Source organism: Nicotiana tomentosiformis, chromosome 10 (genome assembly GCF_000390325.3).
Source record: "Nicotiana tomentosiformis chromosome 10, ASM39032v3, whole genome shotgun sequence".
NCBI classification, from domain to species: Eukaryota; Viridiplantae; Streptophyta; class Magnoliopsida; order Solanales; family Solanaceae; genus Nicotiana; species Nicotiana tomentosiformis.
In genome coordinates this window covers 13,185,498-13,191,126 of record NC_090821.1, presented here as the reverse complement: position 1 = coordinate 13,191,126, position 5,629 = coordinate 13,185,498, and positions in this window count along the sequence as shown.

The following is a 5,629-nucleotide window of genomic DNA, read 5'->3' as shown; positions in this document are numbered from 1 at the left end:
ATGAATTGAGTTGACTACGGTCAATATTTTGAGTAAACGAATCCGGATTGGTATTTTGATAATCCTGGTGGGTCTGTATCATGATTTGGGACTTGGGCATATGCCCAAAATTGCATTCGGAAGTCCCTAACTTGTTTTGATGTGATTTGTTGAAAACTAGTAAATTGAAGGTTAAAGAATTCTGAAGTTTGACCGAAGGTTGACTTTATAGCTACTGGGTTCGGGACTTGGTGTAGGTTTATTTTACTATTTATAACTTTTTTGCAAAATTTGGTGCAAAACGGAGTTGATTTGACATGATTCAGATGCTCGGCTATGAATTTGAAAGTTCTTAAGTTTCATTGATAATTTCATGCATTTTGATTTATTTATTTTTGGCAAATATACTACTAGGCGGTTTGCCTAGTAGCTATTTTATTAATGACAAAAGAAAAGAAAAACCACAATGGGAGAGTACAAGTAAGGGGGGCAAAAACTATAGTAGTGTTGCCTTTATGCCTTGGCTATATAATCACTCCTCTGCGCCTTCATTGCCTTAAGATGGCAGCCTCATGTAGAGGATCATAGTGTAGCTGCCGGCAAGTCTCATGAGGGCATATAACCTCACAGCCGCTTGGGTCTTCCCAAAGGCATAGCATATAAGCACATACATACTGTGCTAGACCTTACTTTACAGATCCTATTGAGGCATAATAAACCTCATCTACTAACAAGCATGAAGAAAAAAAGAACTGGAAACAACTAGGTACTGTATGATCATCACAGAGTTTATAACATACTCTGTGATGATATTACAATTGATGATACTTAAAAAGTGATAAAGTAAAACAATGTAAAAAATTGAGTCTTGCCCCTCTTTCTTCAACCTTGTGAACTCTGCAATTTGTAGCTCATTGGCTTCCTCTTCCACCGTCTTCAAAAATTCTTCAAACTTTATTTTGATGTTTGATTCGTAGTTCCATGTGTTATTTTGGTGTTTTGATCACGCGAGCGAGTTCGTATGATGTTATTACACTTGTGTGCATGTTTGGTATGAAGCCCAAGGGTCTCGGGTGAGTTTCAGATAGTCTACAGATCAATTTTGGACTTAGAGTATTTGCTGGTTTTGCTGATATCTGGTGTCTGTCATTTTGTGCTTCACGATTGCGAAGGTAGTCTCGCGATCGCGAAGGGGAATCTTGGCCGGGGAAGAAACTAATCATGGCGAACGCGAGGAGTTGGTCATGAACGCGAAGTAGTGGAAGGTTTACCACAAGTCATGAACGCGAACATCCTTTTGTGATCGCGTAGTGTTGGGTAGGGAACTAGGAGTTGGTTTGTTACTCTACGCGAACGCGAGCCCAGACTTGCGAAAGCGAAGGCTAGGTGGGACAGAACATCGTGAATGCGTAGCGTTTCTCGCGAACGCGAAGGTCACTTGGCCGATGCTCTTCGCGATCGCGTCAGGCCCTTCGCGATCGCGTCAGGCCCTACGCAATCGCGTCAGGCCCTTCGCGATCGCGAAGAAGGCCTGACACCCAGTGATTTAAATGTCTCAAAGTTGGGGTTCAACCTATTTTTCACCATTTTCAAGTTTGAACTCGGCCTAGAGGCGATTTTGAAGAGGTTTTTCATCCCAACTTCATAGGTTAGTAGATTTTAACTTGTTTCCTTCCATTTCCATAAACACCCATTGATTTTAACCTTTAATCTATGCTTTTTCATGGTAGAAATTAGAGATTTAGGTAGACATTGGATATTTTGAGAAATTGAGATTTAGACCTCAAATTGAGGTCAGATTTCAAAACTAATCACATAAACGGGCTCATGGGTAATCGGATTTTGGTCTGAATCTTGGGTTTTAACCAAGTGGGTCAGGGGTTGACTTTTATTGATTTTTTTCCAAAATAATTAAAAATTGAATCTTCTTCACTCATTTTTTAGTTTTTAAAGCTTATTTTGAATTGTTTCGACTATATTTGGTTAGATTTGATTGGTTTGGAGGCTAATTCTAGAGGAAAGGCCCCTGTTGAGCTTTGATTTGATTAGGGAATGAGGTAAGTGTTTGATCTAACATTGACTCGAGCTAATTAGGAATTTTTGAACTATGCTTTGTGTAGATTATGTGAGAAAATAGTGTATATGCGAGGTGACAAGTGTATATATGCCATCAAGATATGTGTTTTTCAATGTTTTTTGTTATTTCATAAATTGTCTTGTTCCATGCCTTAGTTGTTAGATGCTTTACTTGACTTCTATGCCATAATAGTTATTTGTCATTTAATTATTCTCGTACTAAATTGTTCGTCCCTTCCATGACTCAATGATTAATTGCCACTTGCCTTAAATGTTTTACTTGCACATTTTGATTGTCACATGTTTTACTTGTCCTATTGCTTTGTAATATTTGTTGCATTCTATGATGTAGTTTCATTTGCGTGAGTTCGTTTAGCTTGTTTGATATCGATACACTTGTAAAGTTGAAACTTTTTATTGTTCGAGATTCTTTAATTATTTTGTGGTCCTTTATTGCCTTGTGCCTTTACTCTCTTGATGTAGAAATTCTTGTAAATTAGGTTATCAGATTGTTTATGTTAATTAAAATTGTTTGTGGAGCGGGTTGCACGCCGCAATGGATCTTGAAAGGTAATGAATTGAAATGGTAGAATAAGGACGAATATTGACATTGATAAATGTTGATATGGTGGGATCGGGTTGCGTATCGCAACGGATTGTATATGTCGTACATGAAATTAATAAATGATGATATGATGAGATCGGGTTGAGCGCCACAATGGATTGTATATGTGGTACTTGTGATTGATAAGTGATGATATGATGGGATCGGGTTGCGCGCCGCAATGGTTTGTATATGTTTTACTTGATGTTATTATTTAGTTGGCCTCGGAATTTTTACGTAAGATTATGAGACGTGTTATTCTAGGCTTCTGATAATGAGGTTTGAGTTCATTTTCATGAGTTAATTTCTATAATTCCACTTCCTGCTTCTTTTCTTGTTATTATTATTATTGCTGCGTATAGGTTATTGTAAGTGGACTGCTTTAGCCTCGTCACTACTTTGTCGTAGTTAGGCTCAGCACTTACAGAGTACATGGGGTCAACTGTACTCATACTACACTCTGAACTTCTTCTGCAGATACCGAAGTTGGTCCTAGTGGTGCTCAGTAGCTTAAAAGCGGATACAATAACTGTCGAAGATTTGAGGTATAGCTACACGACGTCTACAGTCCTAAAGTCCCCTTCCCTTCTATCTTTATTGTTTTATTGAGTTTCAAAATAGTGTATTTTTGTGCAGACATTATTTGTAGCACTCTAGATGTTCATGTACTTGTGACTCCAGGTTCTTGTGTCACGGCCCAAATTTTCCCTCTGTATGATGTCATGATGCACCTAATCTCTACAACTAGGTAAGCCTAACAATAATAATAACTGAACATATATAAATTAACAAGTTACTGAAAACAACTGAATAATAGATAAAAATCCTCCGAAAGCAGAATCTCACAACGCGCACCCCAAAACCAGTGGAACTGAGCCATAAGCTCTACAAAGACAACTAGAGTAACTATTACATCATTGTCCGAAAGAAAATGCAACATGAAATAAAGTAATAAAAGTGACTCCGAGGCCTACGGACGTGGAGCAGGTATACCTTATAGTCTCCCAAGCAGCAGCTACAACAACCTCTAATGACCGACACGAGCAGACGTACCTGGATCCGTACAAAAAGATGTGTAGAAGTATAGTATGAGTACACCACAACGGTACCCAGTAAGCATAAAGCCTAACATCAGAAGAGTAGTGATGAGACCAGGTCAAGACACCTACTAGGATATAAAATAGACAGTATGAAAGTGTAATACATGCATGTAAAGAAAAATGAAGAAAAACTGAAATGAAACCAAGATAATAACATGAACTAGCACCGAAATCCAACAACGGAAATAACATAAAAAGAATTAACTAAAGAGCTACAATGATCATGTACGGTCCAACACTACTAGAACAATTAAGAGTGAAACAACAAGATATATACTCACCAAACCGAGGTACCACCTCGTGTATAATGAGATCAAACCTAGGTACCGCCTCGTATAATCAAAATCACAACCGAGGTACCACCTCATATTCATTTTTCTCAATTTCAATCACAATCTTTCCTTATACTGCCGTGTGAGCCTTACATTTGAAAATATGTTTTAAAAAAAGTTTTCCCGAAATAGCTACACGCACTTTAGCCGACCTTATGACGCCGCGTGGCTTCACATAGTTCCCCTACAAGCAACACGCATATAAGTCCCAACTTATACCGCCGCATGCACATTAACCCGAAGCCTTATACCGCCGCATGCGCGCCAATATCATATTAAAATAACAATTCGCACCACAAGTGCCCATATAACACAACTTGCTAACAACAACAATATCAATGTTTTCACAACAATAGCACACCACTCCACCAAAACGTATATAAGAATATCAACAACAACACTGGATGAAAAATGCTCAATAAGATAGATATTTCAACAATAACCAACATCGCCTCAACGTATTAACGACTTTCACAACTTCAACACCAAATAAATCAACAATGAGAGAAATAATGTATAACCATAATGTTAAATAAGACTAACTCACAATAAAAGAGCTAACTTTTAATAATAAGTCTCAAACAACGAAAATCAACAAGTAAAGGGATAACATGAACAATTACTTCAAGTAACGAAAATGAATAAGGAAAGAGATAGCATGAACAATAGCTTTAAACAATGATAATTAACAATGAAGTGATAACATGTAATAATAAAGGATGCAACAAGCTCAACCAAAGCATGGGAGAAATTTAACAAGTAGGATGTAGAACAAATACTAAACAAGTCAACTAAGGCATTTAAGGATAGTCTAACACAATTAGGGATAAATTGATTATGGGAATTTAGAACCAAAATAGGGCATTTCAATTAAAGCATGGAAATAGTCTAAGTAGGTTAAACCGGTCAAATACCATGTATAACTCGTGTACCCACTTGTCACCTTGTGTACACAGCTTTCACTTAGCACAATTGAATTAAACAATATGAATCCTAAGGAGTAGTTCCACCACACGAAGTTAGACAAGACACTTACCTCAACTAGGCCAATTCAACACTCGAAAATAGCTTTTCCCGTAAAATCCGCCTTCACACGACTCAAATCTAACCAAAATTGACTCAATATCATCAAACAATGCTAGGTAATTCAATTGCAATAAATAAAGTTAAGATCTTTACACTTTTTTTAAAAATTCAACAAATGTCAACCTAGGGCCCGCCCGGTTAAAACCCGTGTCCAATGGTAGATTTTGTCTACCCATGTCCCCACGAGTTCATATATGTGATTAGTTTCAAAATTCGAGTCCAAATCGACTCTCAAAACTCAATTTCTTATTTTTCAAAAACATAGAAAGTTTCACCAATTTCTACTTTAATTCACATGATTTTGATGTTAAAATCTAAGATATGTTGATGAAATATGATTAGAATCACATACCCAAGGCTTGTAGGTGAAAATCCCTTCTCCAAATCGTCTCCTACTGAGTCTAGGGTTCACAAATGTGAGAATGAGTTCAAAAATTCCGTCTCCCAACAAA